This window comes from Chamaea fasciata, unplaced genomic scaffold, assembly GCF_029207755.1.
Source record: "Chamaea fasciata isolate MVZ Bird 193981 ecotype frontalis unplaced genomic scaffold, bChaFas1.0.hap1 SCAF_4, whole genome shotgun sequence".
Taxonomy (NCBI): Eukaryota; Metazoa; Chordata; class Aves; order Passeriformes; family Sylviidae; genus Chamaea; species Chamaea fasciata.
This window is the reverse complement of record NW_027094089.1, coordinates 13,618,321-13,633,771: the sequence shown is the minus strand read 5'-3', so window position 1 is coordinate 13,633,771 and position 15,451 is coordinate 13,618,321.

The following is a 15,451-nucleotide window of genomic DNA, read 5'->3' as shown; positions in this document are numbered from 1 at the left end:
CTGGCTGAAACAATTGAAGTAGTACTGGAAAAATCAAACAGGAAGCGAGATGTAATTTTTTTAACAGTGAAGGCAATTAATCACAGGAACAGCTTTGCCAATGGATATGATGGATTTACCACTCATGCCAGTCCTTAAATCGAGTCTGCTTTTCCTTCTAAGTGTGATTACTCTAATTTAGAGTATTGGTTTTAACGCAGGAAACACTGGATAAAATATTCTGGTTTAACAAGGTTGTTACAAAGATCCTCCTGGTCTTAAGACTAAGAAAATATTTAAAAGACAGATTTTAGGACACATTCTTTCACAGACAATGTGAATGTGGAGGACAAGGAGAAGAGAGGTAGATACATCCCAGACTTGGACTATCTTCATAAACAGAACACTTCACAGAGAGAAAGACCAAAAGATTCTAGGCTTTGTTTCAGATCAGGTACAAGCAGGGACTGAAACAAGTTCAATTTCTAAAGGAGCTTCCTCGTCTGTGTTTAATTTACTAGACCGAAGGGTAGTGTGTCCAGGTGTGCAGTGTGGCACTTTGACTTTAGGAGAGGCCTATGTTAGAAAAAGCTGAATTAAAATAAACTTTATTTTCAACTCCACAGTTAGATGCCTGGCTAGTTGCCTGTCTTTAAGTGTAGTTCTTACTCCTTTTCTGGGCATTCATTGTGGCTGTTTTAGGCATCTCATTGCTAGTGGCCACAGCAACTTACTTTGAACCCTCATAGAACAGTTTGGGTTGGAAACCACCTTAAAGACCAACTACATCCATCCCCCTAGACCTTTCCACTATACCAGGTTGCTTCAAGCTCCATCCAACCTGACCTTGAACACTTCCAGGGATGGGATATCTTTCTTTGGTACCTTTTAGCAGAATCCTGAGTTTCCAAGTTACGGCTGAATGCTTCACAAGGCACAGAGCCTTGGATAACTGTTGTTTTGAATTTTTAAGTCCAAAAAAATCACTAGAAAAACCCTTTAGCAGGTATTTAAAAGCCAGTTACTTCAATAGCACTTAGGCGTCTAGACACCTTTAGCACTCTGACTTAGAAACCATAAAAATGCATCTGATTTTTTTTTTCATGTGATAATCTGATCTTTTTTTGCAGGGAGCAATCTACTCATGATAAATATCTGAAAATGCACATAAGAGTTTGCATGAATTGATTTACTGGTTCATTGTGAATCAAAGTTATGTTTGGACAGAAATCCTTCTGTTGGGGGTTAGGTTTGTTCCTTCTTTCTCTAAAGAATTTTTTCCCCATAAGTTACCAAGGAGACCAAGTGTTGGATACTTGAGAGTACTTAACCGAAACAAAGAGCTGGACAAAGTTGGAAGGGGGAGATAATGCAGGTAAAAGACAGAGCTTGAGGCAACTGCGGGCTCTTCTTTTTTCAGCGTTGGGGGAGAGAGAGAACGGCTGTTGCTGGCTGGAAGAGTTTCACTGTGGCCAAAGGGATCCAGTCCTGGGAAATCTACTATCACCGGTTCGGCCTGAATCCTGAGTTTTCTCTGCCACCTGCAAGAGCTGGGCCAATCCTGCCTCGCCTTCGGCTTCTTCGATGCTGCTCCTCTTGCTACAGTGTGACCCTGCACCCCCTGCGCTGCCGGGACATCCTGCCCCTGCCTGCCGGAACACCCTGCCATCCCAGCTACCAGCCCAGGACTTTTCACTGTTTCAGCTTGGCGCTCTGAGGATCCTGCAGGGACACCGAAACCAAACTGCCCTGGGTTTTGTGAAACAAAGCCCTCAAGGTTCTTGGTACTGTTTTCTTTTGTTATTAATGCTGTAGTTGTTTGGGGGTTTTGTGTTTGCTTTGTAATACATACTAATAAAGAACTGCTATTCCTATTTCCCAAATCTTTGCCTAAAAGCCTCTGATTGTAAATTTATAACTGAAAAAAAAAAAAAAAAAGGGGTGGGGTGGAATTTCCAAAGGAAACTCCAGCTTTTTTTACCTGGCTGATACCTGTCATCCCAAGCCAAGACACCTTCCTGTTATAAATGATCAGAGCCAATTTCCAAAATCAAAGATTTATTTAACAAATTTGAAAAGCAATTTCGGAAAACACCACGGTAAATCAGGACAACATCGATTGAATGTTGAGTGGACAGTCCGGGAGCAGCAAAGGGTGCTTCTCTGGAGTACTGGCCACAAATTCGGGGTCTCAAGGTAGGTGTTTTATACCATTTTTCTACCCTGAGGCATAAACAAGACGGTAACAAAGAACCCAAAGAACGTGACACCATGTGCATAACATAATCATTGAAATGTCTGGTATCCGCAAGGGATATCTGAAAGAGTTTCCTGAGAAATTGAAAAGACGTCTGAATGAAAAGTCTCAGAATCTTCTGTCGGAAGGTTTCTGCCGCCCTCCGCCCAGATTGGTATCAGATCTCCTGATGAACTGTGAAGATGTGGTCAGTCCATGATTAATGGGCCGTTTCCCGGTTATCTCTCTGGCAGATGTCGAGGTAACACCTTTGGACAAAGAAAAGACTGTGGTATGCAAAGAGACGCCTGGGAACTGTTTTCAGGAATTCAAGGTTTTTTACTTTCCACTGCAAAGTTTAATACACACAATTTTAATCCACGAATTTAATACTATGTATCTATTACAGTCCCACATCTTAAAGATAGTTCCAGTAAAGAAATGCTCATCTGCATAAAAGCACCTGCACACAGAGTAATAGAGGGAGGAAATTTGCCTGTTTCTCCTATCAGAGGGGAGAAAAAAAGAAAAAAAGAATTGAGCTACTTTATGGAAACATCTGGGTGAAAGAGAACAGGAGGTGTCAACAGAAATCAAAATAACAACTCGTATCACATGGTTTTGATGTGAATTTTTTTGACACATTTATCATATTTGCCATTCTGGAGGGGCAGGGTTAGATGTATGCCAGGTAAAAAAAGAAACAGTGAGTGACCTCTCTTTTTAGAAGGAGACAGGCTCACTGACGGAATCTAAATTGCATTTCTGAGAATTACAAATCAGCTGCAAATGCAATTTTATGGTTGTTCTAGGGAGAAAATATGGGTGGAGCAGAGAGTAAGAGAGAAAATAGGCAAGTTGAGAAATAAAGACACAGACTAGTTGTAACAAGCTCTGGAATGCTAAAGTAAAACTTTCCTCTGACATCATTAATCTTGTATAAAAGGTACAGCATTTGTTTTCAACCAAGACTTTGTGGCTGATTCTTTTTCTTCCATCTTTGAAGCCCAACATTTTTGTGGACAGTCAAACAAACAAACAAACAAACAAACAAATACTTGAACAAACTCAATTTTTTTTCCCTAAAACTATTTGCATACACAGCCACATAGCACTTACATCCACAGTATCTAAACAGCTGCCTAAAAGCAGAAATAACAGTATGTTGGTGATATATGGAGAGGGAGGTGTTTTTAGACTTACTATGATGACCAGTGAAGAGTATTGTAACCAAGTGATGTTCATCTGTACAATCTATATTTTAAAAATCCATTATATTTTTCACTCTAGAACGACCCTTCTTGAGCAGGGAGGTTGAACCAGAAAATTTTCCTGCCAAACTACCCATTCTGTGATTCTTCATCCTCAACATCTGACTTGAATAAAAGCCACAGGGTGCATCTTTACCATGAAATAAATAAAAGAAGAAAGTGTAAGAACTAAAACTACCAAACTGGCAACTCTCTTTTGACTCAGTCAGCCTTGGACCAGAGCAATGAACTAACTCTAGGACAATTTTGTCATTTTGAGATCTCCAAGCAGCAGTGCATGAGAGTGAGTCACTATCATAACTCCTGGCCAGAAGCTGGTCCTTGACTTCTTTTGTTCTGAGGTACAGACTCAATGACTCACTCAGGTGTAAATGGCTCTCAGATTCTCCCTTAATTTTCTTGCATGCCTTTTTCATTTAAAAAAAAAAAAAACAGAAAAAGGTCTTTTTGTTAGAGAAGGTAAATTAGTTTCTGTGAGAAATGTCTGCACAAACTAAAGGTTACAATAAAAAGGCTTTGGCAGGGAACTCCCTAACAGGGAGGAACAAATGTACAAAGCAGAGGACTGAGTGGAGGAGTGCAGTGTCAGAGATGGAGATGAGGAGAGAGGAATACATAAAAGAACACAGAAGAAAAAAGAATCAAAACTTTGACTCTAGGGACTATTAATCAATGGCTTTTTCTTGGGAGTGTAACAAGGCCAACATTTAATTCAGCATGTCTATACATTTTCCATCTGGGTGCTATTCTGCAAAGAGTGGGATTTATTATAATTTCACGTATTTCACTTTGTTAGAGTTCATTTACTTCATTACCACAGTACCCAGTGAAGAGCTATATTTTCCTCCTGATCAAAAAAGAGGTTTGACTGCTGTTTCTTTGAAGTCCTTCTATTAAGAAACACTTCCCTTTTACTGTAAGGTCCCTTTTTTGGTTCATTCTACTAAAACAAAACAAAGCAAAACAAAACAAAAAAAATTTGGAAAGAGTATTTATTTGTTTTCCCTTTTTATTATTTTAAATACTATTTAAAGGAGTGCAGTTAAAATAAAATTAATGACAAAGGGTTTTACTTTGCTAAAAATTAATTTGGGATCTTTATTTGCCAAATTCCTCTCTCCCACCTCAGCTGTCTACAATGTAGGTGTTCACATCTCAGTCAATCATTCCAGAGATGTGGTTCATGCAACCAGTGGAACTTGCAGTGTATTTCATGTGACAAATAATTACTTCATTGACCACACTGCCAAGCCTTCTTCCAAATATCTGTGTGACCTAGGAGGGTAAAACCCAGGCACAAAAAAACACCTACAGGGCACTTAGGCATCTGAGCTAAACCAGTGTCCAACCTCTCCTGTTCATAGGCTTCCCTCATGGGTTAGGGGAAATTAGAAAGATTTTTGGAGTCCTATAATTTGATTTGAAGGTGCTTCTCTCTTTTACTGCATGTTTGGAGGTCCTGCAGTGACTATTCTAAGGCCTTGGGAGCTATAAATGGACTTCACTTTTGGAGTCAGCAGTAACATTTTTCTGGAAGGTATTTCTGGGAAGAAATCTACAGTAGCTGCAGAATCATGGAGTCATGGAATCCTTAAGTATGGAAAAGCTCTCTAACATCACTTACTCTAACCACTAACCCAGCACTGGCAACCCATCACTAAATTATGTCCCGAAGTGTCACATCTACCAGTTTTTACAACACTTCCAGTGACCAGGGATTCCTCCACTGCCCTAAACAACCTGCTACAGGACTTAACAACCTTAGCAATAAAGAAACTACCCTAATGTCAAATCTAAACCTTCTGTGGTGGAACTTGAGGCTGCTTTCTCCTGTCCTGTCTCTTATTACTTGGGAAAAGAGCTCAATTCCCACCTGGCCATACCATTCTGCCAGAGAGCTGTAGGGAACAATTGTTCAGAGAGGCATTAGGAGCATATTTATTCCTCCAGCCTTGATTCACTTTGTTAAAACATATTAGACACAGACATATTGTTAAAACATATTAGACAACATCCTAGTTGTCAGCAGAGAGAAGCATGTGTTTTTGAAATGGGCATGGGGTAAGCATTTGGGCCTAAGGAATTGTTCACACCAGGGAAAGAAATGCCCACTAGTGTCTAAAATGCTGTCCTGAAGCCCATGGACAGGATTGGCATGTGTAGACTACAGCTTGTGTAGCACGTTGTTGGAGAAAAACTCCCCATTAAAAAAAATGCTTAACAGCAGAAATAATAAACAAATCTCTAAGACAACTCCATCTTGCTTCATAGCAGATAAGGAAACAAAGGGTCATGTTTCAACTTTCTTTCAGAGCCTCTGGGATGAGGCTGGGATGTAATCCAGGGAAAACAGAAGGAAAAAAATGCTGTAATACGCTTAAAAAGGTGTCTTAGAAGTGTAATTCATTAAGTAAACTGCAGCAAGAATAACATTTTTCTAGAGAAGAAAAAGAAGTCCCACCAGCAGTCATTTGGTTCCAAAGGTCACCATTTGTTCTGTAAAGAGTGTCCATGTTTGATTTTATATGTGGGTGTATATAAATAACATATTTATTAAATTAAATTTAAAATCTATATAAACACATACTGCACATATAATGATACAATATAATAACTACAGTGTTATTTTATGATTACTATATGATAAGGAAGTGTTCCAAACCAGGTTGCATGGGGCCCTCAACAACCTGGTCTGGTGCAAGGTGTTCCTGTCCATGGAAGATTTTGGAACAAGTTGATCCTTAGGGTCTCTTTCAACTGAAACCAATCTACTTTTTTAGGTTTAAAATATAATGTTATGAGTATATTAATATAATTCAAAATGCAGTAAATTTTTTAGCAATAGGTGCCTACTTTAAAGTCAAGGTTGTATTGCCGAAAGAAAGTGGACAAACAAGGCCAAACACAACTAAAAATACTGAAAGACAGAAAATTCCTTCTCTGTCAGATGCTCCTACACTTCTTGTTATGATATTTGGGATGCTTTTGACCTTGCTTTCAACCAAGTGAGCAAAAAAGACACAGTCTCTTGACATTTGTTTGCACAAGATGTCAAGGTTGTGTTACATGGTAAAAGAAATGTAGAATATAATACAAACTGAATTTATAAATTAACAAAAAGTCACAAGTCTGGAGTCTAGAGATATCTATTGCATCTCACAGTGTAATGCAGGTCTATTTTCTGCGCCACATCCTTTGTCAATTGAATCTTTATATTGCTGTGGCTACCCTCCCTCTGCTCAGGGTGGCATCTGTGCTTTAACTCAAAAATTTCCTTCACTCTCAACAGATCAGAGCAGACAACAAACATCAGGCAAGATATAAACCTTACAGGGTTATATATAAATTATATATAACTAAGGCAACACAAGAAGTAAAGATACGCCCAAAATGGAAATTTCTCTGTAGATCAATATTTTTGCATTTCAACACCCAAATCTCTTAAGTGTTTAAGATGGATAGTAGGGAAAATTTCTTTACTGAAAGAGTTTTTAAGTCCTGGCATAGCTGCTCAGGGCAGTGGTGGAGTCCCCATCCTGGAAGGAATTTAAAATCTGTGAGGATGCGGTACCAGGAACATGGGTCAGTGGTGGCCTTGGCAGTGCTGGGGGAATGGTTGCACTGGATCATAGAATCATAGAATTTTTAAGGTTGAAAAAAAAACCAAGTGCAATCATGATTCTATCCAATTTGGTCCAGTCTGTGATTCTATGATTCTAAGACTCTTGCTTAAAATAATTAGAGCTAGTTAGATTTAACCCTTCAGAGTGAAGTGTAGATGTCAAGCTAACTAGCTTCCAGCTAGCTTCCTGAGATTTTCAAACCATGTTAAATAGGACTACATGCTGCTGTGCACATGACCTTCCTGGATCTAAGTCACTGAAGAAAATTAATTCTAGAGAATAAAGGTAAACACAGATTCCTTTCAAGTGCTGAAAAATAATAGCCATTTTCTGGCTTAAAAGTATTAGCCTTGTAGCTATGGATGAGGGAGAATCTTGACTAGGAAAAAAAAAAAAAAAGTGAGATATTATAGAGTTAGAGAGCAAAAAATATATATATCTTTATTTTCCACAATTTCTAGATGCACCAGTGAAACTCCTTCTTTCCAAGGAGACACTCAGCCAAGCAGGGATTAATGTCTCTGCTGGCCACCTAACTTTACAGCTGAAAACAAATTCCTATTTGTGCCCACTTATGCATGCAATAAACTAAGACACCATTCACATTATAATCTCCTCAGGGACAGCCAACTGGGAAAGACAAATTTAGCAGTGTACTTCTAGCTTTTTTACATAGCATAATGCCATTAAACTCAACATCATGTAGACAATGAATGTTACAACAAAATACTGGTACTGTTTATTAGCTGCCTGACTTTATTTTTTTGAGAGGAAGAACATCACATTTGTTTCAGACAACCGCATTGGGGTCCCACAGCTCTGATTAAATATGTATCATTTATTCAGCTGCATCAGAGTCAGTTTTGGTCTACATACACATTTTGTTAATATTTTAAATAGGAAAAACAACAAATAGAGGAGAAATTAACAGTTGCTGAACTTCTCCAATTACCGCTAATGACATTTACACTCTGGGGTTTGCAGGATTAGAAATCAATTGGTGGCTTCCTCCTTTTACAGCAGACAGTAAATATGACAATTTAGAGAAAGGACCAGAAGACAACTCAATTCAACCTGGATATCCTTGTATGTGCCACCCAGTGAATTTATTGCTTTGTTTTTTGATGTGAGACAAAGATTATATGGCATCATTTACTGAAATGCTAAATCATTTGTGTGTGATTGATACTGAAAATATGTAGCACCATTCCTTTTTATGTAATTTTTTTCTTTCTTTCCTTTCAAACATTTCAAAATTGCATCCCAAGCAAAACTCTGCAGTGAAGTCTTCCTGGATCATTCGATGGTAGTTCACCTTATCATTTCACGATTGCGAAAAGTTACTTCTGAGAAAGATCTGCCCCAACCATGAGCGGGGGTGGGGCGGGGGGGGATTAGGTGGGGGGGGGTTGGATTTTTTTTGGTTGTGGGTTGTTTTTTTTTTTTTAATGAGGGGGACTTTTCCCAGCATCTAGTGTTGACTTAGCTGCACCACATTGGTTAGAGAGTTACTGTCAGTGTCACTTGGTATGATCTTTAATTGAAGAGCTTCGTCCTAAGTTTTTAGATAGACTCAAGTCAGCCATGTACGTGTTTTTGAACATCATTAATGATGAACCAGCAGGGTCAAGTAGTTCAAAGCAGCTTATGATTCCTTAATCTGTGAAAAGCCTTAGCAGGGGACTATTGGAGCACATTTTGCAATGAGCGTGTCCAAATGCGCACATGCTCATGAAGACATTGCTGCAGAGTTAAACTCATATCCACTGTCCATAATTAAAGGTGGAAAGACAGGAGATTATCTGAGCAAAAAATCAGTATTTGGGGAAAGAAAACAACCCTCTGGGTAGGTCCTTCTACAAGCAAGGTAGAACAAACTAATATGTCTAGCGAAAAGCACTGATATGGAGCAGAAGCCTCATCTAGCTGAGCTTTTTGATTTTTCAAAATAGGGGTGAAAATCCTGTTTTCTAAGAGAATACGCAGTTTGAAAAGCTTTTAGAGTCTTTAGCTGGTGTTTGTACTCTTTCCTGCAATCTAGAAGCAGAATGAAATGAAAAATAATGGTGAGATAGGGAGGAAGGATGACTCAATCAAACCATTTAAAACTTGAAATTTACTTCACAGACATCCTGACTTGATACAAAAAAAAAAAAAAAAAAAAAAAAAAAAAATCAAAAAACACTAAAACAACCAAACAAAAAAAAACCAAAACCACCCACCAAAAAAACCCCAAAAATAAGCAAGTTCTTTGTTCATTTGAACCATATAATCTGCTGCCCAAGAAAAGACTTTCCTATAAAGCTTCTCTTAAATTCTTTCAGTGCTTGAGCTCGTCCAGAGGAAGGCGTCAATGTTGGTGAGGGGCTTGGAACACAAGCTTTGTGAGGAACAACTGAGGGAGCTGGGGTTATTTAGCCTGGAGAAAAGGAGACTCAGATGTGACCTTATCACCCTCTACTTCCTGAAGGGTGGTTTTAGTCAGGTGGGGGTTGGTCACTTTCTCCAGGCAGCAAGAGACAGAACGAGAGGACAAAGTCTTAAGTTGCACCAAGGGAAATATAGGCTGGATTTTAGGAAAAAGTTTTTTTACAGAAAGGGTAATAAAGTATTTGAATGGTCTACCTGGGGAGGTGGTGGATTCACCATCTCTGGATGTGTTTAAGAAAAGACTAGGTAAGGCACTTGGTGCCATGGCTTAGTTGAGGTTAGGGCTCAGTTGGACTTGATGATCTTGGAGGTCTCTTGCAACCTAGTGATTCTGTGATTCCGTGAAACTATTCCATGAATAAACCACCTGATAAAATTCACGGGATTGGATCTAAAAATTATGTCATGAAATGTTTAGCCAGATAAATAGTTCTCATGCTATTTTTCAAAAAGTCACTAAAGAAGCAATAATGATGTCTCCTGTAAAATAAGTTATATGACAGATACCGCTCTGCAGTTTAAGTAGCTCTTAACAAGATTGTTCTAATTTTGAAGGCCAATATTTTATGTGATCGCTTTAAAAAATATGCAGCTGACCTTTTGCGAATTCAGAGGATCTGAGTGTCAATTTCAGATAACCAAAAATTTTATCATCAGACCTATTTCCTTGAATCAGTCAATTCTTTTTTCCTTAGACATTATGCAAACTAGCACTTTTTTGACCCTTTGGACCAGAATAAGATGGCTGAAAAAAACCTTGTCAATTTTACTTTTTAATAGCAAATGAATAAACTGCCACTGAGTGCTCTAAGATATTCTTATTTTTAGGAATATACACTGGATCCATGATAACATCTTAATAGCATACACAGTTACATGAATTTTTTAATCATGTGCAAAGGATAAAATACATGTCAGAGAAACTGCTGAATAATTTAAAGTTAATTATGTGATTGGAAGTTCAGAGGTTTACTCAAATCTAAGACAGTTTGTGTTTTTCATTCTTAAAAAGTTGTCTCTGTATGTGTCTTTCATACTGCCTGTGAGTCAAGCACATCATTTAAAATGTGTGAAGCAAGCTAAAGATACCAAAATTAAAGCAACCAAAAGAATAGTTGTGACTTACTTCTATAGCAAAATGGTGAGAAAACACGGATGCTTTGCAAAGTATATTTTTAAGTCATCCCACATTAGCTGTATCCATGATTTTGTTCTCAAAAGAGGTGGCATATTCTACCTAAAAATTTGAGCTGAGCTCTGTGAATACTTTTCCTATATTTATCGAAATGTTCATGAACATTTTTGAATCTTTCAGCAAACCTAATCCCATCAGAAAGCTTACTGTTCCTGGTTGTTGGGGGTTAGGTTTGTTCCTTCTTTCTCTAAAGAATTTTTTCCCCATAAGTTACCAAGGAGACCAAGTGTTGGATACTTGAGAGTACTTAACCGAAACAAAGAGCTGGACAAAGTTGGAAGGGGGAGATAATGCAGGTAAAAGACAGAGCTTGAGGCAGCTGCGGGCTCTTCTTTTTCTGGCGTTCAGAGAGAGAGAGAACGGCTGTTGCTGGCTGGAAGAGTTTCACTGTGGCCAAAGGGATCCAATCCTGGGAAATCTACTATCACCGGTTCGGCCTGAATCCTGAGTTTTCTCTGCCACCTGCAAGAGCTGGGCCGGTTCTGCCTCGCCTTCGGCTTCTTTGGGGCTGCTCCTCCTGCTACAGTGTGACCCTGCACCCCCTGCGCTGCTGGGACATCCTGCCCCTGCCTGCCGGGACACCCTGCCATCCCAGCTACCAGCCCGGGACTTTTCCACTGTTTCAGCTTGGTGCTCTGAGGATCCTGCAGGGACACTGAAACCAAACTGCCCTGGGTTTTGTGAAACAAAGCCCTCAAGGTTCTTGGTACTGTTTTCTTTTGTTATTAATGCTGTAGTTGTTTGGTGGGTTTTTTTGTGTTTGTTTGCTTTGTAATACATACTAATAAAGAACTGCTATTCCTATTTCCCAAATCTTTGCCTAAAAGCCTTTGATTGTAAATTTATAATTGAAAAAGAAAAAGAAAAAAAAAAAAAGGGGGGGGGGGTTTTACACTCTCCATTCCTAAGGAAACTGCAGTTGTTTTTTTTTTATTACCTGGCAGATACCTGTCTTCCCAAACCAAGACACTGGTGCAGGGGGTGGTGCAGTGATAGTGAAGACAACATTTTTTGACATTTTTTCATGTTTAGATAAAGTTCTGGATGCATGATATGATGCAACACTATGATGATCATCAAGAGTCTTTGTCTTGCTGTTTCAAATAACAGCTAGACACCTAAATTCAGTTTTTTGCAACACAAATAAAGACAGAAGATTAGGACATGTGTAGAAAAAACTTCTGATTCCATCCCAGCAGCTATGTGACATATCCTTAAGGGACCAGGATTCATCTCACCAAACTTTGGATTCAGTATCTATTTGTCTAATCCAGAGCTTTACATGTTGGCTTCCTCTGCTGTCATGGAGGAACAACATCAAAACTCACACAGGCCCCTTGCAGGGGTGTAATAAACTGCTCTATAATCATCCCATTTTTATATAGGATGTTTTTTCCCCTTGAATTTCTTTCTGTTATTAGTATTGACCCTGGAAACATATCTTGCATCATGTCTGACAGCAGGGAGATTTTTGGCTGTGAGCTAGGAAGTGAAGCACTGGAACCAGCAGTCAGTTGTCAAGGCGAGTCCTTTGAACTCATGGGTTTGATCCTGGAAACTGGCAGAAATCTGAATGAGCTCACAATCCCTGTGGGAGGAACATTCTTTTACAAAGCTTGGGCTGATGCCATTGAGGACCATAGATGCAATGACTGTGTTTTATTAATGACCCTACTTCTCTCTTAGGAGCAATATTAGTGACTATTATGAGTCAATGCTTTCTAGTAGTAGCCTTACTATTTATATTTGGAATTACAGAAATGAAACAGTAAAAATTTTAAAATCCAGCTAAGAAAATAGAAAAGTGGGAGGAAAAGTTTCAACCTAAAGTAAACTTTTCTTTTTAGTTTTGTTTGTTTCAATACAAGGTGATGCACTGCTCACAATGTGTGTGTCTCAGATACTCTGTTTTCAGTTTATGATGTTGTGTCCCTGACCAGAGGTGACACTTTGGCATGATTCTCATGGGGTTTTTTGCAGTAAGTTACAGAATGTCCAATAAATAAAAAATAATTATTCTCTAGAGATATTAAACTGGCAGGTTTTACAGGCAGTAACTTCACACACAATCAGAACTAGGTCACTGCATGGAGTAACAGCAACCCCTCTTTTCAAATAATTTGAGCCAGCATTTCAATGATTGTGGTACAAATGCCTCTCCTCACCCTTACAGTTTTTCTGGTACTACCCATCTTAAGAGGTTGCTGGAGGCACAGAGGGCAAATGCCCAGGAATCATTGGAATAAAATTCAGATAACTCCACACCAATGCCAGCCTCAGAAATCACATCCTTGGGGGTAAAATAACTCTGAGAGTTGTCCCAGTACTGTCTAATTGACTGATTACAGATAAGTTTTAGAATTTTTAATATAAATGCAGACAACTTCTGTGTTTGCTCTGCTGTGCATTAGTTAGATGGCATGTGTAAAGGTACAATCCACATCCTAATGATCTTATACTACAAACGGACAGGTTACTTGCAGAATGGTTCAGTCCCTTGCCCTCTTCCCTTCATCCAATCAGCCTCCATTCCCGTGGTAAACTGAAAACAGGTTTCTTGGCTGGCTAATTAGCTCTTAACTGCCTTCCACCGCCATGTCTTCAAGCTTATTCCTTAAATATTTTAAGCGTGTTAGTGAGATAATGAGTACAGATTTCAGATTCTCTGCATTTTCCAGGTGGAAGAACTGAGGCAGAGAAATGCTAAGGTTATGCCTTATCTAGCTTTAAAAGTCTCAGAGTTAGACCCCTGAGTAATTTCAGACCACCTTTACAGTCATAAAGCAGCTGCAGAAAGCAATTATTCAACCCATCTTATGGTGACATACATTGTACCCTCACTTTTGTTAATTACAAAAATGTATTTTCATCTGTCATGGGTTTTGTAAAGAGCATATTATTCTACTCCATCTGGGTGGAGCAGAATTCCTTATCTTTGCCCAAATGGGTCAGTGTCACTCATCAGATGGTGGAGTTCTACTTATCTCTCTTCATTGTTTCACTACTTCCATGGGAATGTCTTCTGCTAATGGACCATTAAGAGCTCATCAATGACATTACACATTACACTGCACTATTGTAAGCTGCTCCACACAGGGAAAAGGAGCCAAACCATCTTAACCTAGATAAAAAGGAGCCACAGTCCCACTAGGTATCCAGTTTTTCCACCGGATCCCTGGAGGAAGACCAGACCCATCTCACCATTACTGGACCCTTTTTCTTCGACAGGACCATCTCTACTCCAACAGAACCACATCTGCCACTCCAGGAGAGCTTACTTTGGACTGCTTCCAACACCCTGACCAACAGGGCGTCAGGTTGTATTTCTGACTCTGTCAGGGTTTTCTAGGATTTCTTGTTTGTTTGTTTGCTTGCTTATTCTTCTGTACTACAACATCTGTATTTTTTATATCCCTAGTAAAGAACTGCTAAACCTATTCCCAAAATCTTTGCCTGACAGCCTTTTAATTGCAAATTTGTGATAATTTGGAGGGGGGGGGGGGCTTACATTTTAAGGAAGACTCCAACCCTCCCTGGCAGATACCTGTCTACCTAAACCAAGACATCATCAGAGTGTAAAAGCACACCCATGTTGTATATAAATAAAAGTGTCCTCAAAGCAAGTGTGTGACTGGAGTGGTAAATTATATTCATGGACAATATTTCAAGTAGTCAATTCATCATCTGAAGTATTTCTGTTAAACAGTACCCATCACCGTTTTTTGGGAATACAATTATACACCTGAAATACATCTTGAAGTAGGGGCATCTGCTTGGATTAAGCCAAGTCAAGTCATAAAATAGGTGGGATAGCTTTAGACGTTGTTGGTTTTTTGTTATTAGCCATTAGAAAGGAACAGAATTGTTGGCAGTTGCCTTGTAGAAAACATGGGAAAAGCCAAGTGCTTCTGTGAAGACATTGCACTATAAATAACAACACAATAAATATCACACAGAATCACTAGGTTGGAAGAGACCTTCAAGATCATCACGTCCAACCCAGCCCTAACACCTCAACCAGACCATGTTGGCACCAAGTACCACATCCAGTCTTTTTTTAAACACATCCAGGGATGGTGACTCTACAATCTCCCTGGACAGACTACTCCAGTACTTTATCACTCTTTCAATTAAAAAAAAAAAAATAAATCCTAACACCCAATGTAAATTTCCCTTAGCACACCTTAAGACTTGGGATATCATGGGATTTTCCTGCAGAGGAAAATAAAGTACACTCAGGACCACACTCTGGCAAGGATGGAGAATGTCATGAAGGGCCTACACAGGTATTGCTATGCTCTTTTACCACCAGTCTAGAGAGAACATCAGCTCTCATTTTAGTACTGCCCAATATATGACAGGAAATGACAATGACCAACACCAAACCACAAAAAAAACCTAGCAGCATGCCAGTATAGATTTCCTATGATTTATTCTAAATTAGCAGGAACATATTAATGAGAAATCGAAGCTAAAATGCAAGCAGGATTTTCAAAGAATTTGCATTATCTAAGTAAATTATTCCTATATCTTTTCATTATAAGTTTAATTTTTTAGATTCCATCTCCAGCACATTATTATTGTAGTGGTATACTTCTTGGAGATGAGGAAGTGATCACAAAGATAAGGTACAATAAAATCTGGAATCAAAATCATACCTATTTCAACACAAAATATATTTTTAATCAAAATCATTCCTTTACATTTATTATCAGAA